The 26,913-nt window shown below is 52.6% G+C and overlaps 2 non-coding genes and 2 pseudogenes across 2 annotated transcripts; 2 read left to right on the top strand and 2 right to left on the bottom strand.

Moving 5' to 3' along the window:
• Positions 1-1,933: 1,933 nt before the first annotated feature.
• Positions 1,934-2,133, bottom strand: LOC142016265 (small nucleolar RNA U3; annotated as a pseudogene).
• Positions 2,134-7,811: 5,678 nt separating this feature from the next.
• On the bottom strand, positions 7,812-7,883 carry TRNAP-UGG (transfer RNA proline (anticodon UGG)). Its single transcript has one exon. It is a non-coding gene; the product is annotated as a tRNA-Pro (tRNA).
• An 11,179-nt stretch (positions 7,884-19,062) lies between these two features.
• On the top strand, positions 19,063-19,262 carry LOC142016242 (small nucleolar RNA U3; annotated as a pseudogene).
• A 4,104-nt stretch (positions 19,263-23,366) lies between these two features.
• On the top strand, positions 23,367-23,448 carry TRNAS-AGA (transfer RNA serine (anticodon AGA)). The gene has a single exon. It is a non-coding gene; the product is annotated as a tRNA-Ser (tRNA).
• Positions 23,449-26,913: the final 3,465 nt, after the last annotated feature.

Genomic DNA, 26,913 nt, shown 5'->3' with positions numbered 1-26,913 from the left:
CACCCTGACCCTCTGTGCCTGACAGCATGGGAAAGCAGCCAGCTGCTTGGAGCCGTGGCCAGACCCAAAACCCACCCCTGCATGAACGGCTCTTGCTTTACCTCCACAGTGTTGTGGAGGGAGCAGCATGTACCCACCACATCTGGTACATTGCACGGGATGACCTCCAGTATCCTGAGGGGGCCCTGAAAGTGCCCTTCAGCCACCTAATATTGCAAGCCCAGTTTAGGAACTAAATAAAAACATCCTGGCTGGGCTCAGTGTGTCCCCTGTAGAGCCACATCAGCCACTCATGCAAGGGGTAAACAGCATTGGGCATTATATTGGGGGGCTAGTGGTGTCCCCATTTAGTAGCTCCCAGATTAGGATGGATGTCTTCTCCCACATACTGCAGCAGAGCCATGAGTTGGAAGATACCTGCATTGTGGGCTCACCCAGACAAACCCACACAGAATGCCATAAATTGCCCTTTGGTGTCCACGTGGGTCTGGAGCACCCCAAAATGGTACCCCTTGCAATTGATGAAGATGCCTGTGCTGCACTCTGGGGCCTGGAGAGCAATGTGGGTCCCATCCAGAGCTCTGAAGCACTTGGGGAAGTCTAGCTTCTCAGCCCCATTAGTTTGACTTGCAGATCCCAGACATGGACAACCCAGTAAAGTGGGTTGTTTTTGATTGCCCAGAAGACCTGAATGGTGTGTGGGGAGAACATGTCCATGTGTGCGTGGTGGGGTGCTCCATGCATCCCATTCCCCTCCCCCCACCGGGTCCCAGCCACCCCACCCTATCCCTCTCCCCTGTCTCCAAGGGTCCCCCTTGCCTGGTAGCCCTCCTCCCCGTGGTGGGGAGGTGCCCCAAGCATGCCCTACCTCCAGCAGAACAGCCGCAATGGTGGCCCTGCCCACCCCCAATTGGCGGCCACATGACTGGTGGCTGTGCAGGGTAGTGAGCCTCCACGTAGCAATGGCTACCCCCTTGTGCAAGGGGAGTGTGGGCTGCACCTGTGTGTCATGGTGCTGGGGGGCCGGGGAGGGCCAATGACTTAGCTCCAGAAATAGCCTCTTTGTCATACTGAAGTTGTGGGGCCAGCGGGTGTCGCTCCAGTCCCCCAGAACCAGCCTGTCCCATCACTCGCTGCTGGAGGGCTCGTCCCACAGGGCCGGACAACCCAGGGGAGGGAGAGCAAGCGTCTCCCCAGGGCAGTGGCCTGTGCCAGGGCAGCCATTAGGCTAGACCCCTGGAGCTGCTGGAGGGCGGCAGCTCGGAGCAGTGCCTACAGGCTGACCATGGCCTGGATGGGTCGGGCATCAGGGAGTCTCTGGGGGCCATTGTGTGCCACCAAGTGGCTTCTCCACGTGGTTGAGTTTTCTGTGCTCTGGGTGCAAACCAGCCCTTGGCATGTGCAGAATGAGTATGTTTTGCAGGATCCCTTTAAAGGAGCACCAGGCTGCAGCCCCCAGAAGGGCTTATCTGCCTTGCTAGCGGAGCCACGGCATTTTCTGGCCCTTTTCTCACAAAAGAGCAGCCTGTGACATGTGGCTGCTTCCTGGCAAACCAAGGGCCTGGTCTTTTCAAAGAGCAGCTCACAATCTCGTTTCGCTTGGGGCGTGTGGACGCTCGCTTTCGAACGCTGATCTGTCAGAAGGTGGCTTTGGAAAGTTTGCCTTTTGACATCACACTGTGGTGTAGACTCAGCCAGCCACGGAGAAAAGGGTAGAAAATCAGAACCAGGTCCTCAAGTGAAGATTGCAGCACATTGTAACAAAGGAAATGTGTGTGCACATCAAATAAGGACAAAATTCTTTTAACAAGCAAGAAACAGAAACTTTTAAACACCTTTTTCACTCTCTCTGCTCCTGAACATTTCATGTAAAAGCAGTTAAAGCCATTCTCCACACTCTAAAAACTCCATTTAATCTTCATAATAAGAGCCAAGCACCCAGACTAAAATTTCTATTTCTTGCTTTCAACAGAAAACAAGAACGATTATCAGAAATAAACAGCAGTACTACCTGCTTACTCTACGCTCAAAAGAAAACCCTGTAATTCATCGTCATGGTCGATAAACCCAAAAACAGACACAATTATTTCTCTAACTACACACTCAAGAAAAAATTCCTAAAAGTCCAGTTTTAACCACATACTCCTCAGCTGCACACCCAGCAGAACAGGCACAAGCTTCCTGCCCATGGGGAACATTTTCAAACAGCCGCTTCCACCCTCCTCGAACTAAGGGACAAAAGTCTAAAACCAGTCACCCCTTTCGCTGAAGCCCAATTCACCCGATTTGGGATGCAGTGTATCAGAGGTGGTTGCATGTGGCTGTTTGCAGACACACCCCTCCTGATTTGCATACAGCGCCCTTTGGAGCCAATCAGACCCTCTTGCTTTTACTTACCCAATCTGCCACTTTTCTTACAGGCTCTCATGTGACAGGTATCAGGCACAGAGGACTCTGACAGGTTCGTTCCTTCTGGCCAGCTGTGCAGGTGATGCAAAATGAAAGTAGAGAGGCACTGAAAACAACAGCCACCAATTGAAATGAAAACAAAAAAGCAGTCAAGTAGCACTTTAAAGACTAACAAAATAGTTCATGAGGTGAGCTTTGGTGGGACAGACCCACTTCCTCAGACCAGAGCCAGCCCAGAACAGACACAATATTTTAGACACAGAGAACCAAAAACAGTAATCAAGGTTGACAAATCAGAAAAAAATTATCAAGGTGAGTAAATCAGAGAGCAGAGGGGCAGGGAGGAGTCAAGAATTAGATCAATCCAAGTATGCAAAAGAGCCCCTATAATGTCCCAGAACATTCGCATCCTGGTTGAAACCAATGAGGAAGAACGCAGAGTTCTTAAGGATTCTTCCAGAAATGAGTTGGCCCCACAGAAGAGGAAGCAGGACTGTTTCTACCTGGCTTAGAACAAGCGACTAGTTACAAGTTAGACCCATGTGCTGACCACGACACTGCAGAAAATACACACTGACATTTTGGTGCTTTTCTGAAGTGTTCTCGGGAGCCAGTGCATCAGCAAGTTTCCCTTCGAAGAACGGGCAAGCAAAGGGCACGAAGAACTTCTAAATACTTCATCAGTAGCAGTGGTGCAATAGCTTCTCCAATTCGCCTTTCTCACAAGGAGGAGAAAAAGAGACAAACCCTCCAACCAACAATGTTCATATCTGATCAGTGTTTCCTGCCACCGCCCAGGGACCCCTTCAACAAACCAGGAAAGCAAAATGCAAGACCCTCAATGGATTCTCTTCTTGCCATTGGTTGCACCCACAGCACTTAGGAGAGGCAGACATGGTGATCCCAGGCTCCATCCCCAGTGCAGAGGAGGTCCAGCAGCACAGTCACAGCCCTGCCAGGCCCAGGAGAGGGAGCAGATGCAAACAAGCCCTAAAGGCAGAGTGCAGCTTGTAAGCTGGGGGAGAGAAGAGTCAGTGATACACAAGCAGCCGGTCCTCTGGTGTAAAGCACAGAGCTCAGGACTCTGCCTCTTGCAATCTGAGTTAAACTCCTCAGTAGGACTGCCTCAGTGTCCCTTCCTCACAGCAGTGCAGGCTTGTTCCACCTTTACTGCTCTACCCAGCTCTAAGCCCCTGCACAGGTAATGGCGCACAAGCTGCCTGCTTCAGTGACTGCTCCGCTCCTGTCCCCAGCATGTGCAAAAGCTTTCTCCCAATAGCACGTATGTTCCATACTGTTCAGGGGGTCACCGTCATGCCTGCCCTGCAGACAGCCACAGACACCCCAGCCAGGCTGCCACCTCCCCTCCGGCAGCCCCAGGTTTATTTAAAACAAACCATCACCTTCCCCTTCTCAATGACACTTTTCCCATCACACTTTTGAACTCTCCATCTCTTGTCCTTGTGTAAGTGAGTCGGATGAGCACCGAGCTCCACATTTCTCACCGTCCCCTGGATAATCATAGCTCATGTACATGCCCAGTGCACAGCTGGAGCGAATGCAGAAAGCCCTGAAGCTGCAGAGCACTGAAGGGGGACAGTCAGCTGGGGAAAAGTTTTCTTCTCTCCTCCTTGGGCAGGTGAGGATAGAAATGAAGAGAAGAAAATCCTCTGCCACACTCCAAAGAGGATGGAATTATCCATTTGTACTGTCTTTGCTTCCACCAAATCGGAGAACAAGAACAGCCGTGTGCTACCAAAGGCCAAGACGTCAGTGCAAGCTGGGAGAGAGCTGCTGTATTGGCTGAGAAAATCAATATCAATGCAAGAAAGAAACCGTCTAGGATGGGATGTGAACCCCTGACACTGGGGATAAAACCCTTTGCATTTTCTACCAGAGGTAGTAATCCCTACTAAAACGCAGCTCCTATTCTAGTGCATAGCAGATGCAGTCAAGTGTGTATGGCTACGTCTACACGTGCCCCAAACTTCCAAATGGCCACACAAATGTTTACTAATGAAGCGCTGAAATGCATATTCAGCGCTTCATTAGCATGCGGGGGGCAGCTGCACTTCGAAATTGACGCGGCTCATCCAGGCACCCAGGCACAACCATGTTTGCTCTGCTCCATCAGAGACAAACATCTACAAGACCTTTACCAAGCTTTCCTCAAACTACAACACCCACTTAAGGAAGTGAGGAAGCAGATTGACAGAGCCAGACGGGCCCCCAGACGCCGCCTGCCTCAAGACAGGCCTCGCAAAGAAAACAAGAGAACACCACTGGCCGTCACACAGAGCTACTACCTAAGACCTCTCCAATGAATAAATTGTGATCTGCAAACCATCCTGGACAATGATCCCTCACGCCCACAGCCCTTGAGAGGCAGGCCTGTCCTTGCCTGCAGACAGCCTGCCGACCTTAAACAAATCCTCACCGGCAACTATAGGTCACACCACAGTAACTCTAAAACCGGGAACCAAGCCCTGCAACAAACCTTGCTGCCAATTGTGCTCACATATCTACACCATAAATATCATCACAGGACCGAACAGCAAGCACACTTTCAGGGGTTCCTTCATCTGCACATCTACTAATATAATATATGCCATCATGCACCAGCAACGCCTCACTGCGATTTACATTGACCAAACTGGAGCGTCTCTATGGCCGTGTCTACACTAGCCAAAAACTTCGAAATGGCCATTTTGAAGTTTAGTAATGAAGCGCTGAAATACATATTCAAAACCTCATTAGCATATGGGCGGCCGCGGCACTTCGAAATTGACGCGTCTCACTGCCGCACGTCTCGTCCCGACGGGGCTCCTTTTCGACAGGACCCCGCCTGCTTCGAAGGCCCCTTATTCCCATCTGCTCATAGGAATGAGCAACTGAGCGAGCCGGCCTGCACAGTGACAGCTCACAAGGGCCCTTTCAGAAAGGAGCAACAGGGAGCTGCAGGGTCTGGAGTTAGCTTGCTACCCCTCCCCCACTGCTCAGAATCCCAACTGGGCATCCCCTCTGCCCCTCCCCCACCACCCTGAACCCCAACCCGGCATCCCCCCTCACACTCTGTCTCGCATTCCCCACTACCCTGAGCCATGGCTGGGAATTCCCTCTGACCCTGCTGCCCCTCACCCCCTGTCCCAGGCCCCTGAGAGATGTCCCCACAGACCCTGCCTATCCCCTCCCTCCGCTGCCTTGATCACGAGATTAACACAGCCCATGTTCCCTGGCAGAGGGTAACACCATCACCCCCTGCTGCACGGTGCTTCCGATGGAGGGACCCCCAGCATTCTGCCTGCTCCTGAGTTCAGCTGCTCCAGCTCACCCAGAGCACATGGCCTTGCACCAGCAGCTGCCCTGTCTGCTCTCCTACCCACAGGCACAGAGCCCAGAGGAGCAGAGCCCACAGCTGTCACCCCAACTCCAGAACCTTCTGTGTGTGCAGTGCTGAACCTGCCCACCACAATGACTGACCTACAACTCACTGCCACCCGCTCTGGGGCATCACCATATTAGGTCCATGGCTCACATGTGCATCACCACTTTCTCTCACCTGAGGCAGCCCATGGCCATGGCTTCCTCCTTCAAACTCAGCCTCCAGGTCAGAGCTGTTCTTCTCAGCAGGTGGGAGAGGAGATGTTCAAATGCTCTTTTGTGCCATTGCACACAGCCAAGCAGAGACAGCTCCAAATGCCCCCTCTACATTGAGAGCTTCCTGGGGAGCAGCCAAGCAGAAGGAAGGGGGCACTGGTCTCACATTGCCTTGGAAGAAAAGGCTGCAGAAAATGACTTTCAGCGGAGAATGTGGATATCGATCCCACTTCCTCTTACATGCTAAACCAGCGCTCTGCCATTTGAGCTAACTCCCCTCTGGGTAAGTAAAGCCTGTGCCCCAGTCACCTCATTGTTGAGTCCATCTGTCCCTGCCACTCCCCTGGCTCCTTTCCTAAGATGACATTTGTAAAACCAGTTCCTATCAGCTGGCTGAGCTGTTTAGACACAGCTGCTAACAAGGCCACGGTGGCGGTTTCAAGCTCTAGGTGAGCCCTTGGGGCATCTTGACTAAGTGGCCTGGCTGCTGTGGATGGGGAGGTTCCAGCAGGCACAGGGAGCTGTGCAGGTCCAGCCTTGTGGGAGGGCTGTAAGGGAGTCCCTGCCTGCATCACAATGCCACTGCCTGGGGGTGCTGGTGCCTGGCAGCCTGGCTTTGCAGAGCCTGGTGTCCTCTGACCAGGTTCCGCTGCCTGTGTCACCTCCCTGGGCTCAGACTTTCATTGAGCTGCCTGGGCAGGTGATCGACATGCAACAGGGGTGGCTCTGTGAACTGCAGAGGTCTGTAGCACGCGCTGCTTTGGCAGACGCTTCATTTCTGAGAGCAGCTGCAGAGGAGATGATGAACAGTCAGTGTCTGTGGGAGGAGGGGTTCACATTGGGGCTCTGGGGCATATTTTTATGCTTTTAATTACAGGCCATGTCTGTGATTTATTTGTGGAGCTGTTCTGGGAGTGCCCCACCCGGGTGTGTTCACGAGCCAGAGCTGTTTGAAGCACCCACCCGGGCTGAGGGGTACGACCTGTGAACGAGCGGCACCCACCGCTCTCCAAAGGGAGAGGCTAAACAGGGGTCCTTCCCCTTGTAATGTTGGGGCTTCCCTGGGCAGTGGGCAGCCCCTGGCGTAGGGCAGGGAGAGCCATGAGCAGCAGGTGGGGAGGCCTGGGGGGATAGGGGAGAGAGCAGCAGATGGGTGGGCCGGTGGGAGGAGAGGTGAGAGCAGCAGGCAGACTGCAGTGGAAGAGGCAGAGCAGGGATGGGAGGAGGTGAACCGGGAGTGAGGGGAGAGCACAGGTGGGGCCTCAGAGGGAGGAGGCCGAGCGAGGAGTGTGGAGGGGACGGGGCCCAGTGAGCAAACCAGTGACCCCCCCGCACTCCTACAGAGCTCCAAGTGCTCAAATGAAGGTTCCACTTCTCGGGAGGTTCCAGCGCTGGCAGCAGCTGTTTGTGAAGAAGGGCTTTGGGAGCCTGGGGGCCCCAGTCTGCGTGTGCAGCCTGCACGTCCAAAGCGGCACTTTCACAAACTGCACGTCCTCCATTATGCTAATGAGGCTCTGCATATTCATGTCAGCACCTCATTAACATGTTCCAAAATCCCTCATTGTCCTGCCCCTTCCAAAGGGAGGGAGTAGTGGAGATGTGCCCTGTTTGTGCCTCTGCTCAGGGCTGTGAAAGTGACCTCTGGCACGAAGGGTGTAGTCACTGGCAGAGCCTCATCTTCACAGAGCTGAGCCATCCAGTGGCAACTGACTGTTCCATTGCACTGAGCAAAGGAAGAAGAAGGACATAGCTGAGGATTTGGGACCCCAACTGCACAGGTGAGTTATTAGAGAAAGGCAGAAGAAGGGCTTGTCTGGGACTTGAACCCAGGACCTCTCCCACCCAAAGGGAGAATCATACCCCTAGACCAACAAGCCACCCTTGAAAGGCTTTCTCCAGAAACAGGTTTGAACAAACAGCCAGTGCTCAGCTAAGTGCTGCTTCCAAATTCACCTTTCCAAGGTCTCTTCACAGTCCTGAAGCAAGAAACCAACTTCACACTCTGGACAGTTCACAAACAAGAATGTGTGGGAGAAACACATGGGGACCTATCCAGGAATTATACAGGAAGATACCCCCAAGAGACCCTGCTCCAGAAGGTTACACAACGGAAGTTACAGCTGTTTGGGTGGATCTGCAGAATGAACGATGAACCAGCAATCACACTGCTGGTATTTGCAGTAACAGACTGTTTCTGTAGGAGAGGCAGAGCCCACAGAGATTGGGGGGATGACACAGTAGATGGGTGCAGAGGTCGACACGCAAACTGAGCCACTCCGCACTGGACAGGGAAAGACGGAAGGAAATCGTGAGGGAGGCGTTGGGCGGCAATGGGCGCTGAGCTCATGGCTGTTGATGATGACGGGCTCTATGAATTAGCTGGTTAAAGCAGGTGCCTTGTAAAGAGGAGACCCTACGTTCCACTCCCAGTGCTGCCTGGGTGTTGGGTTTTGCTGCACTTGGCTTTGGCCACTATCAGGCCACTTGCCTTTCTGATCCTTTTCTGTGACCCATAAGGGCTGTTCTGATGGTTTACATCAGGCAGGAGCAAACTTTCGACATCAGGACCCACTTTTTCTCTCTGCAGTCAGCTGAGACCCCCACCCTGGAAGGGATGAGCTGCACTCCCTTGTTGAGCACGGGGGGCTGGCGGGGGAGGCGGAGGACGCCGGCTGTGTGTGATTGCCTGGGTCAGTGTTTCCCAATTTTACTTGGCCACAGAACCCTTTTAAACTTGAAAGAATTTTACAGAATCCCAAATAACCCCTTAACCACTCTCAGCCCCAAATCTGCTCCCCCATCCCCAGGCTTAGCCCCTCTCAGACCAAATCTGCCCTCCCCATCCCCAGGCTTAATCCCTCTCAAACCAAATCTGCCCCCTTCTTCCCCAGGCTTAATCCCTCTCAGCCAATATCTACCCGCTCATCCCCGGCTTTAACCCCTCTCAGACCAAATCTGCCCCGCTCATCCCCAGGCTTAATCCCTCTCAGTCCAAATCTGACACCCTCACCCCCAGGTTTAACCCCTCTAAGCCCCAAACCCTCCAAAATACCTCACCCAATCTGAGGCTTGAATATACCCCTGCTCCTCCAACTCTAGTCCGGAGGGCCCGACATAGGACAACGCAGAACCTGCCTGACTCCCCTTCCAGCAGTGGCAGAGGAGTCAGCAGTGGCAGCATCCAGACCAGCAAATGATGCGTTAAGTCCCGTGCAGCTCTGGAGCCACAGGTTGCTGACCCCGACCGGGGAACCCTGACTGTCACTTTGGGGAACACCGATTGGGGAACACTGGCCGTGTGAGAGGTGACAAATAAAGACACGTCAGTGACAAGACTGGAGCTGAACTGAGATCTTTGGGAAGTGGGTGGAGACGTCTCTGGTGAGCCCCAAAGTAGCCGTGCTGGGACTTGAAGCCTTTCATCGGAGCGGGTGTTTACTCCCTGGTGTGTGAGGGTTGCAACCTGGCACTTAGGGAACTGGCCTTGGGAGGGATAAAAGGGCTCAGTGTGCGGAAGCTGGTGTCACGCTGGAGAAGTGGTTCCATCTAAGGGTGGGCAGTTTGGACTCCCCGGAGACGGAGGAGAGGGAAACTGGGACAATGTAGAAAGGGAACTCCAGAGAGTGACCACATGGCCCTCTGGCAAACACCAGACACCAGTCTCTGGGGATAGGGGAGCTGCTCTCATGTGTCAGGGCTTTTCCGTGATGGGGGGCTGCTGCCTCATGATGATGCCCCAGAGATAGAGGTGCCACAGCAAGATGAAGGGGAGCAGAGAATGGGGGATCCACAGCCTCCTCGTGGGGGGTGTGTGCTGAGAATCGGGTCCCTGAAACCTCCCAGGAGGGGGGCCAGGGAATGCAGCAGCCACCCCATGGCAGGGATCCCTCGTAGTGGGGCTGTCACGTTGGGTAAAGGTGCAGCTGTCCCATGGAGGAGTTTCCCCATAGCAGGAGCTGCCCCCTGAGTTGTGACATGCTGGTGAATGAGGCAGCTGCCCCATGGAGGAGTTTCCTGGCAGCAGAGTGACTGGCGGAAATAACAGCCTAAACATGTGGCAACTGTGGCAGTACCAGTGAGGGAGTGGACAGAGCTGAGGTCTCTGGAGGGCAGATCCCTGCTGTGTGGAGGACCTGCCCTTCCACCTTCCCCAGCCCTCCCAACAGGCAATGTGCATTACAGTGACTCTGGTGGCATTTCAACCCACAGCCTTTGAATGACTGTCCTTAACTCCACACAGCCATGGCAGCTTAGGAGTCTAACTTGTTTTCCATTGCACCCCAGAGCCCTGTGTGCTATACAGCACATCCTCTCCTCTGGCACTCAGACGCCAGGGGCACCCAGCATATGGGGTCTCCTCCCTGACAGGCCTGGCTAAAGAGCCATCAACGCACCTATCCTCCAGGGACTTAGCTCATTCTTTCATGCACCCAGCTGGGGTTGTGCCCTTCACAGCACAGTGACACACCTCTGAGACCCCAGCATTTAGAAAAACTATTCAAAAATGAGATTGATCCATGCAGGGCATAAGATTTTGAAGAGACAGACAGACAGACAGATTATTTTTTATGTTCCTTTCTTGTTCCAGAGTCTTAGGGTGGATGACTTCTTTGTTTCGGTCTTCACTGACAAGTCTGAGGAAGTATTGCCTAACACAGTGAGTGCTAGAGGGAAAGGAGTAGGGTTAGAAGTTGAAATATAAAAAGAACAAATTAAAAATCACTTCAAAAAGGAGATGTCTGCAAGTCACCAGGGCCTGATGAAATGCATCCCAGAATACTCAAGGAGCTGATAGAGGAGGTATCTGACCTTTAGCTATCATCTTTGGAAAATCGTGGGAGACAGGAGAGATTCCAGAAGACTGGGAAAGGGCAAATATAGTGCCCATCTATAAAAAGGGGAATAAGAATAACCCAGGAAACTACAGGCCAGTCAGCTTAAATTCTGTTCCAGGACATATAATGGAGCAGGAAATTAAAGAAATAATCTGCAAGCACTTGGAAGGTGGTAATGTGGTAGGAAACAGTCAGCATGGATTTGTAGAGAACAAATCACATCAAAGTGAAGTGGGGTTCCGCAGGGGTCTGTTCTAAGACCGATTCTGTTCAATATCTTCATCAATGATTTAGATATTGGCATAGAAAGTACGCTTATTATGTTTGCAGATGATACCGAGCTGGGAGGGGTTGCAGCTGCTTTGGAGGTTAGGGTCATAATTCAAAATTATCTGGACAAACTGGAGAAATGGTCTGAGGTAAACAGGATGAAGTTTAATAAGGACAAATGCAAAGTGCTCCACTTGGGAAGGAACAATCAGTGTCACACACACAGAATGGGGAGAGACTGTCTGGGAACGACTACAGCAGACAGGGATCTAGGGGTTCTAGTGGACCACAAGCTAAATATGAGTCACCAGTGTGATGCTGTTGCAAAAAAAAAAACACACACACATGATTCTGGGATGTGTGAGCAGGTGTGTTGTGAACAAGGCAGGAGGAGTCATTCTGTTCCTCTGCTCTGCGCCGGTTCGGCCTCAGCTGGAGTATTGTGTCCAGTTCTGGGCACCGCAGTTCAAGAAAGGTGTGGAGAAACAGGAAAGGGTCAAGAAAAGAGCAACAAGAATGACCAAAGGTCTCGAGAACATGAGCTATGAAGAAAGGCTGAAAGAATTGGGCTTGTTTAGTTTGGAAAAAAAGATTAAGGGGAGACATGATAGCGGTTTTCAGGTATCTAAAAGGATGTTATAAGGAGGAGGGAGAAAACTTGTACTTGTTAACCTCTGAGGATAGAACAAGAGGCATTGGGCTAAAACTGCAGCGAGGGAGGTCGAGGTTGGACATTCAGAAAAAGTTCCTAACTGTCAGGGTGGTCAGACACTGGAATAAATTGCCAAGGGAGGTTGTGTAATCCCCATCTCTGGAGATATTTAAGAACAGGTTAGGTAGATGTGTATCAGGGATGGTCTAGGACAGTGCTTGGTCCTGCCATGAGGGCAGGGGGCTGGACTCAATGACCTCTCAAGGTCCCTTCCTGTCCTAGCACTCGATGATTCTGTGATCAGTAGATGCCACTAAATATCCATTTCACTCCAGAAACTGATGTTTCTTTTCCGATTTGGAATTACTGAAGGGCACAGACAGGGCCCAGAGGAATGAGGCGACGGGAGCCCTTGGCAGAGTTGGATGTCAGGCTGTGGAGTTCTGAGGGTTCCACATCTGCTCTAGACAGTTTTGGTTTTAACGGTTACAAAGTTTGGAGTTTGGAGTGGGTGTCTGCTGCCGTTCAGTAAATACTGTCTGAGCACCGGATTGTTTCACCTCCTACCATGCAGAGCTTCCCATGGCTCTGCCCATTGAAATGGATAAAACCTTTGCAGCTGGGAGTGTGTCAGGAGATAAATGTAAAATACTGTAAATATTAATTCTGTCAGAACTATGTATTAAATTCACTGAATTCTGCCTAGGGCTGAATATCACCCCTTAGACACACCCAGTTCTGGCAGCTTATCAGGAGTGGGGGATTCTGGTGTCCACGTGCAGCCCCAGTGACCTGCCACAGCAGCACAAGTGGCAGATTGCAGGCTGGGCGCCCAAGTATGGTCGGCTTTTCCCCAAAGCCCCCAGGGCTGCAATGACACCAGCTGGCTCTGCCCACTTCAGCCAAGAGCCGAGTCAGTTCCGGGAAGGGGAATGACCAGTATTTGCTGCAGGCCGGGCCTAGTCTGAAGTGAGGAAGCTGAAACTAGCCCTGTTCCCCAGCCCAGAGGGAGCCAGGGCTGCAGTGAGCCCTGTGAAAAGTCTCCAGGAGGAAGCAACGTGTCCCGTCTGTCTGGAGAATTTCAAGGACCACGTGATTACAGAGTGTGGGTACAACTTCTGCCCACCCTGCCTCAGCCAGTGCTGGGGGGGGACGATCCAGCCCCCTCCTGCCCTCAGTGCAGAGAGACTGTGTGGCAGAGACACCTCCGGCCCAACAGGAAGCTGCAAACGTAGTGGAACTGCTCAGAGGGCTGAGTTTGCTGGCAGTGAAGGGAGCCGGAGGGGACGGGGTGTGTGGGGAGCACCAGGAGGCTCTGAAACTGTTCTGTGAAGAGGATCAAAGCCCCATCTGTGTGGTCTGTGACGGACCCTGGGCTCACCGCGCTCCCACGGTGCTGCCCACAGAGGAGGCTGCCCAGGAGCACAAGGGCGGGAAATTCAGTCTTACATTTAAATCAAATCACTGGCTAATTTGATTGGCACCTTCCTGACACAATCGACATTCAGCCCGTGAAGCCTTCCTGGCACAGGAGAGGCTGTAAGGAAATAACGGATCTCTCAGTGCGGGAACAGAGGCAAACTCTGCAGTGTCAAAGGAGAGCTGGTGTGGGGCACTTCCTGTTAGGTACTAAACCCTTCTGCAGGGCAGCCCCCGCTGGGGAGCTGGGGCCACTTGGGACTGAGGGGAAGGGGTTAAGGGACAGTGAGGCTAAATCCTAAGGGCTGGGGTGTGGTTTACGCCAGAGAGCTGCCTTTGGGCTGGAGGAGAGGAAATTGGGAACTGGAGTTGCTATCAGTGATTTATATCATAGAATTGCCTGATATTACCTGTGTTTCCATCTCAGTAGTAGTGAGAGACCCTGAGGAGATCTGAACTTTGTGCAACACACTTATACACACTTATACACATCTACACCTATACACCCTTGACTCCACCTGCTGGGGAGCAGAATGTGAGGTGTATTGGTGTCGTGATTGTGATCTGTGGTAGATGGTGGAAAGGCTTCTACCCCCCAGTGTCAGGGGTTCACATCACATCCCAGGCAGTTTCTTTCCCGCCTGGATATTGATTTTCTCAGCCAATACAGCAGCTCTCTCCCAGCTTGCACTGATGTCTTGGCCTTTGGTAGCACACAGCTGTTCTTGTTCTCCGATTTGGTGGAAGCAAAGACAGTACAAATGGATAATTTCATCCTCTTTGGAGTGTGGCAGAGGATTTTCTTCTCTTCATTTCTATCCTCCCCTGCCCAAGGAGGAGAGAAGAAAACTTTTCCCCAGCTGACTGTCCCCCTTCAGTGCTCTGCAGCTTCAGGGCTTTCTGCATTCGCTCCAGCTGTGCACTGGGCATGTACATGAGCTATGACTATCCAGGGGACGGTGAGAAATGTGGAGCTCGGTGCTCATCCGACTCACTTACACAAGGACAAGAGATGGAGAGTTCAATAGCGTGATGGGAAAAGTGTCATTGAGAAGGGGAAGGTGATGGTTTGTGTTAAATAAACCTGGGGCTGCCGGAGGGGAGGTGGCAGCCTGGCTGGGGTGTCTGTGGCTGTCTGCAGGGCAGGCATGACGGTGACCCCCTGAACAGTATGGAACATACATGCTATTGGGAGAAAGCTTTTGCACACGCTGGGGACAGGAGCGGAGCAGTCACTGAAGCAGGCAGCTTGTGCGCCATTACCTGTGCAGGGGCTCAGAGCTGGGTAGAGCAGTAAAGGTGGAACAAGCCTGCACTGCTGTGAGGAAGGGACACTGAGGCAGTCCTACTGAGGAGTTTAACTCAGATTGCAAGAGGCAGAGTCCTGAGCTCTGTGCTTTACACCAGAGGACCGGCTGCTTGTGTATCACTGACTCTTCTCTCCCCCAGCTTACACGCTGCACTCTGCCTTTAGGGCTTGTTTCCATCTGCTCCCTCTCCTGGGCCTGGCAGGGCTGTGACTGTGCTGCTGGGCCTCCTGTGCACTGGGGCTGGAGCCTGGGAACACCACGTCTGCCTCTCCTAAGTGCTGTGGGTGCAACCAATGGAAAGAAGAGAATCCATTGAGGGTCTTGCATTTTGCTGTCCTGGTTTGTTGAAGGGGTCCCTGGGCGGTGGCAGGAAACACTGAGCAGATATGAACATTGTTGGTTGGAAGGTTTGTCTCTGTTTCTCCTCCTTGTGAGAAAGGCGAATTGGAGAAGCTGTTGCACCACTGCTACTGATGAAGTTTTTAGAAGTTCTTCGTACCCTTTGCTTGCCCGTTCTTCGAAGGGAAACTTGCTGATGCACTGGCTCCCGAGAACACTTCAGAAAAGCACCAAAACACCAGTGTGTATTTTCTGCAGTGTACTGGTTAGCACATGGGTCTAACTTGTAACTAGTCGCTTGTTCTAAGCCAGGTAGAAACAGTCCTGCTACCTCTTCTGTGGGGCCAGCTCATTTCTGGAAGAATCCTTAAGAGCTCTGCCTTCTTCCTCATTGGTTATTTTTTTTCCTTTCATGAAACTTTAATATCTAAGGATGGGGGAGAATATGAGCCAATAAGAGCTCCCATCACTTGGGTGCTTGGTTGCCACCTCCTAGCAAAGATGATGATAGAAGAATTCCAACCCTCAGGGTGGCAAACTGGCAGTTTCTCCTTCATCCATTTCTTTTCATCTAATGTCAAGGCACGTCCCAGCATTAGGTCAGGGTGACTCTGTATAAAAACCTGCTGTGCTGAAGAACGGCTGTTTGGTGTTGAAAGAGTTGTGCTACAGTTGTGTATGGAAACTGTCTGCCTGACTCATAAAATATTAAAGAAAATTAGTGGCTCAAGAGCATTCTTTCCAGCAGTGTCGAGATGGCTGCGTGGTCTAAGGTGCCAGATGTAAAATACTGTCTTTCCTTTCCCTGGATGTTCTGGCCTCCAGAAGGAAAGGTGGGTTCAAATCCATTTCCTGAGGCGAGTGGCTTTCTCCACATGCTGAACTGGCCTTGATTCAATGCCTCACCGAACAGCGCACCAGTGGTTGCTTTGGATTTCTGTTAGATCAGGGGCAAGAGTGAGGCAGAATTCAGATATGAACCTCTCGGGAGAGTGAAGGTGAACCTCCCACTCTGGCAGTGTGACCACACAGTCAAGGGCCCAACACCCACCATCTGCACCAGGCTTCTCTTCTCTGCTCTGAGAACTGCATGAATGCCAGCTCTGTAATGCAGCACAGGAGCTGTGTCACCAGCTCCGCCTGGTAGCTGAGCCTTGGGTTAGTTGGCTGGTCTCAGCCTGTGGCCAGAAGGATGCCACGGGAATGGGAGGGAGACACACACCTGTCTGTGGTGCCTGCAACGCCCTGGGGGTGTGGAAGGGAAGGGAGAAAAGAAAACAGGCTGAGTCCCTCTCTGCTCACACAGGGGATGGGAACTGCTGTGGAGATTTCAATAGCATCAAGGGGCTCAGAAAGAGCCAAAGGCATTAACTTGATCCCATCAAACTCCCTTTTACACTTCCCTGTTTCCATCCCTCCCCTATTGCTCTGCCTGTGGCTTTTAAAGCTGCTCACCCAGCTCAGGCCTTCCCCCTCCTTAGCCACACAGGGGCAGGCTGAGCCTCAGGCTGATCAAAGGCAACAAAGGGAAAAAGGGATCAAACCCTCCCAGACACACAATCCCACCTGACACCATCACAGAAATCACCTGCAATCAGCATCAAACGGCAAACACCCAGCAAACTCACTTCACTCCCACCAAACCACAGTGCACTCACTGGCACCTCTCCAGCAGCGCCTTCTGCTGCTCCCCCTCTTACGCTCCCCTGTCTCAGGCCCCTGGCCAAGACTCCATGTTAAGTCACCACAATTGTTCTGTCCCAAATCAGGCCTAGTTGGCAGACAAACGACGGGGGGGTCCCAGCCACCTTTCCCTTTTTGCTGCCTTACAAAAAGAGACATGGGGAGAAAAATCACCTACTTGAGCAAGTTCCATCTTTGTGCTGCAGCCGCCGTCGGTGTTCCCTGTAAGCTGTGGGCTCGTGCGAGTGCTCAGCAGAGTTTCCAATGCTCCCCAGCCCCTTCGCAGAGCATCCCCAGCTCGGTTTCTTGTTTCTATTGATGGTGCACATTTGCTCAGTCACGAGTGTGCATAAAATGCATTCCACACCTGGACGGAAAAGGTCAGAGGGAACATTGACCCCCCAACTCCTGGGACCCGACACCATTTTCATCCCAGCCCTGAAAAATGTCCTCATCAGATTGGGTTGGGCCAGAAAGAGCCAGATCATCGCTTAGTAAATAATATTTCCAGCCCAAGGCAAAGGGCACAGACCAGGCTTTCACCATTTGGGGCCGGAAGACCATGAGCATCAGGATGCCTGAGCTGGGTCCACAAGAGCCTAAAAGATGAGTTGCCTTGATTTTAGCCAAATACGACCACCACCACCAGCTTCGGCTGAATTGGAAACACCACCTGGGAAGTGAGACTAAGACCTTGTCTATATTACACCATTATGTTAACATCAGCTGCCCTGCACTGACCTAGCTGTGGAAGTGACAACGATTCCTCAGCTCTCATCCCCTATTAGCCCTCCTCTACTTAAGATACCTTGATGACATTATTATGATTTGGATTCATGGTATAGAGATTCTAGAAGAATTCCACAGAGACTTTTACAATCTCCACCCCACCATCAACTTATGCCTCGATTACTCCACGCAAGAGATACATTTCCTGGACACTGCAGTACTAATTAAGGATGGTCTGATCAGTACCACACTGTACCGGAAACCCACTGATCGCTATACTTACCTACACGCTTCTAGCTTCCATCCTGCACACATAACGAGATCCATTGTTTCCAGTCAAGCCCTTAGATATAATCGCATTTGCTCTGATCCAACTGACAGAGACCAAAAACTACAAGATCTCTAGAAAATATTCATAAACTTGAATTTCCCACCAGGAGAAATAAAAAAAACAACTTGACAGGACCAGACGAATACCCAGAGACCAGCAACTCCAAGACAGGCCCAAAAAAGCCAAGAACAGAACACCACTGGTCATCACCTACAGCCCCCAACTCAAACCACTGCAATGCATTGTCAAAGACTTACAACCTCTCCTTAATCGGGATGCCACACTCCAGAAGGCCCTTGGTGACAGGCCTGTTCTCTTCTCCAGACAACTTCCCAACCTTACGAGGATTCTGACCAATATCTACAGTCTAGCCCGCAGGAACACCAGTTCTGGGACTTTTCCTTGCAACAAAGCCCACTACCAGCTTTACCCACATATCTATTCTGGAGATACCATCACTGGACCTAACCAGAGTATTCACAGAATCACAGGCACATTCTCATGTTCCTCTGCTAACATCATTTATGCCATCATGTGCCAACAATGCCCGGGTGCTTTGTGTATTGGACAGACTTCAAACTCTCTGCGACAAAGAGTTAATGGGAACAAAACAGACATCAAAACACTCCTGATCCACAAAACAGTTAGTCTACATTTTAATGGAGTGGGCCATTCTGTTAATGACTGAAGAGTTTGCGTCTTATTGAAAAAGAATTTTCAGTCTGCTTTTGAAAGAGAAACTGCTGAACTCTCTTTCATATTCTAATTCCACACAGTAACACTTGGTTTCAACCAGGATGCGAATTTTCTGGGACATTATAGGGGCTCTTTTGCATACTTGGTTTAATCTAATTCTTGACCCTCACCCCGCCCTGCCACTCTGCTCTCTTATTTGCTCACATTGATAGTTTTTTTCTGATTTGTCAACCTTGATTACTGTTTTTGGTTCTCTGTGTCTAAAATATTGAGTCTGTTCTGGGCTAGCTCTGGTCTGAAGAAGTGGGTCTGTCCCACCAAAGCTCACCTCATAAATTCTTTTGTTAGTCTTTAAAATGCTACTTGACTGCTTTTTTGTTTTCATTTCAATTGGTGCCTGTTGATTTCAGTGCCTCTCTACTTTCCTTTTACATCACCTGCACAGCTCGCAAGAAGGAACTAACCTGTCAGAGTCCTCTGTGCCTGATACCTGTCACATGAGAGCCTGTAAGAAAAGTGGCAGATTGGGGAAGTAAAAGTGAGAGGGTTTGATTGACTCCAAAGGGCGCTGTATGCTAATCAGGAGGGGTGTGTCTGCAAACAGCCACATGCAACCACCTCTGATACACTGCGTCCCAAAGCGGATGAATTGGGCTTCAGCGAAAGTGGTGGTTGATTTTAGACTTTTGTCCCTTAGTTGGAGGAGGGTGGAAGCAGCTGTTTGAAAACGTTCCCCATGGGCGGGAAACTTGTGCCTGTTCTGCTGCGTGTGCAGCTGAGGAGTATGTGTTTAAGACTGTACTTTTAGGGATCATTTCTGTAGTGTGTAGCTAGAGAAGTGCATGTGGGTGTTCTTGGTCTTACTAACCTTGATGATGAATTGAAGTGTTCTCTTTTGAGCCTGAGATAAACAGGCAGTGCTGCTGTTTGTTCTTGATGATTGTTCTTGTTTTCTTTTGGAAGCAAGAAGAAGAGAACCTAGTCTGAGTGGTTGGTTTTTATTGTAAAGTTTAAAAGAAGTTTTTAGAGTGGGGAGAATTGTGTTAGCTGCTTTTGCATGAAATGTTCAGGAGCAGAGAGAGTGAAAATGGTGTTTAAAAGTTTCTGTTTCTTAGTTATTAAAAGAATTTTATCCTTTTTTGATATACACACACATTTCCTTTGTTACACTATGCTGCAATTTTCACGTGGGGACCTGGTTCTGCTTTTCTACCCTTTTCTCCGTGGCTGGCTGAATCTGAACCACAGAGTGATGTCAAAAGGCAAACTTTCCAAAGCCACCTTCTGACAGATCAGCTTTTGAAAGCGAGCGTCCGCACGCCCCAAGCGAAAGGAGATTGTGAGCCGCTCTTTGAAAAGACCAGGCCCTTGGTTTGCAAGGAAGCAGCTACATATCACCGGGTGCTCTTTTGGGAGAAAAGGGGAAGAAAATGCCGTGGCTGCGCTAGCAAGGCAGATAAGCCCTTCTGGGGGCTGCAGCCTGGTGCTCCTTTAAAGGGCTCCTCCAAAACACACTCATTCTGCATATGCCAAGGGCTGGCTTGTACCCAGAGCACCAAGAACTCAACCACATGGAGAAGCCACTTGGTGGCACACAATGGCCCCCAGAGACTCCCTGATGCCCGACCCATCCAGGCCATGGTCAGCCTGTAGGCACTGCTCCGAGCTGCCACCCTCCAGCAGCGAGTGATGGGACAGGCTGGTTCTGGGGGATTGGAATGACACCCGCTGGCCCCACAACTTCAGTATGACAAAGAGGCTATTTCTGGAGTTAAGTCATTGGCCGTCCCCTGCCCCCCAGCACCATGACACACAGGTGCAGCCCACACTCCCCTTGCACAAGGGGGTAGCCATTGCTATGTGGAGGCTCACTACCCTGGACAGCCACCAGTCATTTGGCCATCAATTGGGGGTGGGCAGGGCCACCATTGCGGCTGTTCTGCTGGAGGTAGGGCATGCTTGGGGCACCTCCCCACCATGGGGAGGAGGGCTACCAGGCAAGGGGTACCCTCAGAGACAGGGGAGAGGGACGGGGGGTGGCTGGGACCTGGTGGCAGGAGGGGAAGGGGATGCATGGGGCACTCCACCACGCACACATGGACATGTTCTCCCCACACACCATTCAGGTCTTCTGGGCAATCAAAAACAACCTACTTTACTGGGTTGTCCATGTCTGGGATCTGCAAGTCACCCTAATGGGGGCTCAGAAGCTGGACTTCCCCAAGTGCTTCAGAGCTCTGGATGGGACCCACATTGCTATCCAGGCCCCAGAATGCAGCACAGGCATTTTCATCAATTCCAAGGGGTACCATTTTGGGGTGCTCCAGACCTGCGTGGACACCAAGGGACGATTTGTGGCATTCTGGGTGGGTTTGTCTGGGTGAGCCCACAATGCCCGTATCTTCCAACTCATGGCTCTGCTGCAGCATGCAGGAGAAGACATCCATCCCAACCTGGGAGCTACCAAATGGGGACAGCACTAGCCCCCCGATATAATGCCCAATGCCATTTACCCCTTGCATGAGTGGCTGAGTTGGCCCTACAGGGGACACACTGAGCCCAGCCAGGACATTTTTATTTAGTTCCTAAACTGGGCTTGCAATATTAGGTGGCTGAAGGGCACTTTCAGGGCCCCCTCAGGATACTGGAGGTCATCCCGTGCAATGTACCAGATGTGGTGGGTACATGCTGCTTCCTCCACAACACCGTGGAGGTAAAGCAAGAGCCGTTCATGCAGGGGTGGGTTTTGGGTCTGGCCACGGCTCCAAGCAGCTGGCTGCTTTCCCATGCTGTCAGGAACAGAGGGTCAGGGTGCAGGTCAGGAAGTTCCTCTGGGAGGCCTTTGTGCGGGGGCCCATGTGACCCCCCAACATCCAGCCACCACCACAACTCCCTTCCCACACACCCAACTCTCGCTATCAACCCCACCCCCCAACACTCCCATACCCTCCCGGCCTCCCAATAGACACCAGGGACAGGGAGTGTTGCTAAGCAAAGTATTTCATGAAACTCTGGCAATGGATTCCAAACTGCATAAACAGAAGTGTAAATGATTGATAAGAGGGATGGGGGACTATAGACAATGGGGTCCTGGGGTGGGCAGTGGGGGCAATGGAACTTAGAGGAGGTCTTGGAGAGGGGGTGGGGTAACAGAACTCAGAAAGGGATCTGAGGAGCGGGTGGGAGGCCACAGTCCATATTCTCACAAGGGCTGGGATGGAGCTTGGACCATCAGGAGGTAGGGACAAGGAAGGGGTCCAGTGGGCTCAGGCTTGGGCTCACTGGGGGCTACAGGAAGGGAGGGAGGGGATGGGGGAAGGTTGGGTGGGAGCAGGGCACCAATGTCAGGGACTGTGGGTGGATGGGTGGGGGGAACTGTGGGACACTGTGAGGGACATGTGCAGGTAGGAGTTACAGGGGCTGTGGGAGGGACTGGTGATGGGGTGGGAGGCTGAGCCAGGCACGTGGGCACAGCCTGTGTGAGGGTGTCCAGGCTGCCTGCCACCCAATCCCAGGCCTCCTGCTCCATCACCAGCCTCTCCTGCATGACAGCAGTCACGTCCTGCAGGGTGGTGGTGTGAGCAGTGACAGCAGCAGCTTCCTCCTCCCCACAGTGGCACCAGCACATGCCCCAGCACTGGCCCCATGTGGGCGCTCTTAGGGGTGCAGTTCCAGCCCCCTCGCCCTCTGGTGTGGGCCTTTCTGGCTTGTGTACAGGCCTTGTCTGGCCCCTGGATGGTGCAGCTCTGGAGACAGAAGGGGACCCAGGGAAAGGCCATCAGTACCATGACCTGGCCCTGGGGGCTGTGTGCCCCACTCCACCTTGTCCCCCCATCTGGCCCAGGGTCCCTGAGGGATCTGTGTGGCTGGGGGGTCCCTGCGAGGGTGGGACATATGCAGTGTAGCTCAGCCTCCCTCCCTGGGCATGCAGCCTGTGGTGCTGTCCACAGGGGCAGGTGCTGAGTGTTGCATGAGGCCCCCATTGAGGCTCAGGGAGCACAGCCATGTGGGGTGCATCCAGACTGGAGCTGGTGGCTGTGTGAGTGGGCCACTGCTGGCCTCCCCTCCCCTTGTGCCAGGCATCCAACATGCACAAAACCTACCTTGGTGTCCCTAGAGGAACTCAGGGGAGGCCCAGGTGGAGGGGGCCCAGATGGAGACCTCTGAGGACACAGAGATGATGAGGACCCCATTGCTGGAACCCCTGTCATGGCTCTGGGCTTCTGTTCCTGTGCCTGTTGGGTGGGAGCTGCTGCCTGATACTGGTCCTGACACCTCCTGCAGCCCCCTGGCAAGCGCCATCTGACCTGGTGGTTTGTAGGACGTGGGTGGTCAGTGCTGCCTCCTTGGGTCCCAGGCGGCCGTTGAGCTCCTGGAAGTGGGGCAGGTAGCGGCCACTGCCCCTCGAGTGGCTGGCCTCATCCTGGGCCTGGCAGTCGGCCTGCCACAGTTCCTTCACTTTTCTCCCCAGTAGTTCAGCTGTTCAGGTGGGGTGACCCTCAGAGCTCAGGCCAGAGAACAGGTGGCTGAAGGCTGCAGCATCCTGGCACCAGCCAGTCATGTGGAGCAGCAGCTCCTCATTCCCCAGTGTCAGAAGTCCTTAAACTCCGTCTCACTCCAGGAGGGGCCCTCGTCTGCGTCCCCTGGCTGGGCTCCTGACACACCTCAGATGGGTTGAAGGGGGGTCTGGGGGATACAGGGCTGTGGTCAATGGCCATGGATTGCCCCATGTAACTTTCACTGGGGCAGAATGATCCCCCTCCCCCACCATCTGCTGCCCGAGGGCCACAGTTCCCTCGAATGCTCCCTGGGGACGTCAAATACATTTTGCTCTGTGCACCAAGGCCTGGGCAGATGTGCACCTCCAAGAGAAACACCGGCTGCTGCCTGTGGGGCTCTGCTAATTAGCCGAGCAGCACCTGCATCTCTCCTGAGCAGCCGCCCAAGCACACAGCTTCCAGGGACACTGCCGGGGCCGGGGCTGAGGAAAGGGGAGGGCAGCAAACCCCACCAGCTGTCTGGCAGTGTTCCTGACCAGCCTCAGCCCACCGAGCATTCACCAGGGCTTCTGGCCTGGAGGTGGAAAAATTCTCACAGCTGTGATGGCCGAGCGGTTAAGGCATTGGACTAGAAATTCAATAGGGTTTCCCTACGCAGGTTCAGTTCCTGCTTACAGCGAGGGCTGTGTTTTAGCCACATCCTGGAACCAGGACAATACAGCAGCACAGGCCCTGAGACACTGCTCAGGGGCTGTCTGTGACCAGTGTGTGCAAGAGGTGAGGGGAGTCTGTGCCTGGGGGAAATGCTGACCCTGGGGCATGGTCACTGCTCTGGCTGCTGCTGGGCCCAGCCTGTCTCCTACGTCAGCCTGACAGTGTGACACTCACCTGTTTAATGCCCTGGCAAGGACTGGGCAGCCCTGGTTCATCTGCAGCCAGAGATAGGGCAGCTGCCTCTAAGGGAAGGGCCTGTTCCCAAAGCTGGCTCAGGGGCTCTGGTCTCTCCCAGCTCCTGAGCTGTGCAGTACACAGCTGGGAAAGGGACAGACACTTGCCCAAGGGGAATGAAAGTCACAATCTCCTCTCTGCCCCAACAGCAATAGACTGATCTACACAACCGGACACAGGCCAGCGTCCCTTCCTATGGTTCTCCCACAGGTTGTGGGGACCAGCTTAGTGCAGGGCCAAAAAGGGGGCACAGCGTAAAAACTGTCATCACCCCTGTTCTGGGGCAGCCACCACAGCTGGGAGACCCCGGCTCCTCGGCTCTGTGGGGTAGAGTCAGTGATGCTCCTTTGCATACCCACAATTCATTGCGTGGTGTGTCCAGAGTCCCTCATCCACGCGCTGCCTTTGCTCCTGGAGCCCCTGGTTCTGGTGCTGAAATTTGGCTGGAAGCACCTCTGGGTAATGGACTGCACAAAGGGGAGGCTTTGGGAGTTGTCTGTGTCATCACTGTGATGTGAGAAGAACTTGCTTTCTCCCCGCTCCAGCTCCTTCAGTGGGTTTGGTGTGTAATTTCTTCCTTGTTTTTTTTTTTTTTTCCTTCTTTCTCTCTCGTCTGTTTGAAAAAATGTCTCTGCAAAGAGACGTGTGAGAATTTTTACCTGGTTTGTGTTTCATGTGTATTAACAATTTGCGTTTTATGTGTATGCTCTTGAATGTTTCATGCCGTTTTTTCCAAATGTATTTTATATGCTCTGTGGATGAATCTGTGATTTTATTGAATTTTTTGTGTGCTGCATAATTTTTGCCCTTTTAAGGTGTGGGTAGGTTGTAGGCTGAGGGCTCTATAGCCGTGTCTACACATGCACACTACTTCGAAGTAGCGGCACTAACTTCGAAATAGCGCCTGTCACAGCTACACGCGTCGGGGGCTATTTCGAAGTTATCTTGGATGTTAGGCGGCGAGACGTCGAAGTCGCTAACCTCATGTGGGGATCGGAATACCGCCCTACTTCGACGTTCAACGTTGAAGTAGGGACCGTGTAGTCATTGCGCGTCCCGCAACTTCAAAATAGCGGGGTCTGCCGTGGCGGCCATCAGCTGGGGGGTTGAGAGATGCTCTCTCTCCAGCCCCTGCGGGGCTCTATGGTCACCGTGTGCAGCAGCCCTTAGACCAGGGCTTCTGGCTGCTGCTGCTGCAGCTGGGGATCCATGCTGCAGGCACAGGGTCTGCAACCAGTTGTCGGCTCTGTGGATCTTGTGTTGTTTAGTGCAACAGTGTCTGGGAGGGGCCCTTTAAGGGAGCAGCTTGCTGTTGAGTCAGCCCTGTGACCCTGTCTGCAGCTGTGCCTGGCACCCTTATTTCAATGTGTGGTACTTTGGCGTGTAGATGTTCCCTCGCAACGCTTATTTCAATGTGGTGCTGCGCAACGTCGAAGTTGAACATGGACGTTGCCAGCCCTGGAGGACGTGTAGACGTTATTCATCGAAATAGCCTATTTCGATGTTGCTACATCGAAATAAGCTACTTCGATGTAGGCTTCACGTGTAGACATAGCCTATCTGTGTCAAAAGAGACACATTGTAAAAGAAGCCAGAGGGTTCTTTCTTTTCAGGAGAATGAGGCACTTTCTTGCACAGAGAACAGCTGTTATGTAAAAGTACAACAAAAGACAGAACCATCTGCTTCCCACCTGAGGCAACTCCCCCAGCCTTTTCCAATGTGGTCTTCTTGAACATTTTACATTCCTCTAATGCTGCCCTGACTGCACTTGTATCGAGGGCCAAAAGGAAAAGCCCATTTTACCAGCAGAAGTTGGATGACCATCAGGCTCTTAATCTGGCAGTGCCGGGCTCAAGCCCTTCTCTGGGCAGCTGGCTGTTAATTTGCTTTGTGCCCCTGGAGCCCAAAGAGTCCTGCCTACAGCTGGAGAAGTGGTCCAGGCTCCAGACTGTGGGGTGATGCCCTAGAAAGGAAAACTCACTGGAAATCTTCCATGGTCGTACCGTGCTGAGTACTCTGCACCGTAGCTGCAGAAACCTTGGTTCAACTCCAAGTCATGACAGTAATAGCACAGGGCTGGTACCGCTTTTATTTTCCCCTAAAGGGCGGTGAAGCACTGCTATGCGTTACCTGAAGAGGTGGTGAAATCTCCATCCCTGGAGGTTTTTAAGCCCTGGCTTGACAAAGCCCTGGCTGGGATGATTTAGTTGGGGTTGCTCCTGCTTTGGGGAGGAGGCTGAACTCAATGATCTCCTCAGGTCCATTCCAGCCCCAGGATTCTGTGGTTCTAAGCCCATAGCTACAGGAATGGGCCTGGAAAGCAGATTATCTGTCTAGTGGAAGCTTTGTGGGCCCAGGTGCTGAGAAAGCCCCGGGCAGAGAGAGGGAGACCTGGGAGACACAGGATCTGCAGAGAAGCAATAAGGACACAGTCCATGCTGCCAGCTGAGGGTGAGAGGTGCCCAGAGGGCAATGCCAGCCAGCCCCAAAGGGTGAGGGGCAGGTGGGGAGGGCTGGAGCCATTGTTCAGGGCTCTGCTTCCTGCAGTCTGAGTTCAATGTCAGAAGCACCTCCTGGGGCTGCCTTACTGAGGCACAGCCCTAAAGCTCTCTGAGCTGCTTCCCTCTCCTGTCCTGCACGAGAGTGAGTGGGGTGACTGGCGCCTGGTGGAGCCAGGTCTTTCGCCCAGCCAGATGGAAGGGTTCAGGCGATCGGTTGGTGCGCTGGAACTTGGCAGTGTGCCCAGAGCTCCCTGGAGTCCTGATGCTGGTGTGATCTTGTGAGCCTGGGGCGGCCCTCCCTGGAAATGCCGTGTCTCTCCTGCTGAAGGTTCTGGTGCAGTGAGAAGTGATTTAAACTCCCCACTCGCATGTACACAGCGCTCTTCTGACCCCAATAGGCCCCCTGCCGCCCATCCCTGCAGTGTGGGAAACAAAAGTTTGTGACCAAGAGAAAACAAAGGAACAGGACGGGAGGTGTTACAAGGCAGGTCACAGGCATACAAAGCTTTCAGAAGCCTTCTTCCATGCTGTGCTGGGGAGTTAGCAGGCCTGAAAGTCCCTCTGCAACACACCCCCATCTGGGGTGGGTCATTCAGTGCTTTTCTCAGAGCTCTGATTGTACAAAGGTGACCCCAGAGGGAAGAAGCAGAAACCTGGGATAGATGCAGCCTCCCTCTGACCTTCCTGGTGCCAT

This window comes from Carettochelys insculpta, chromosome 7 (assembly GCF_033958435.1).
Source record: "Carettochelys insculpta isolate YL-2023 chromosome 7, ASM3395843v1, whole genome shotgun sequence".
In the NCBI taxonomy this organism is placed as follows: Eukaryota; Metazoa; Chordata; order Testudines; family Carettochelyidae; genus Carettochelys; species Carettochelys insculpta.
The sequence above is the reverse complement of the archived record's forward strand: the minus strand, read 5'-3'. Positions and strand labels throughout refer to the sequence as shown.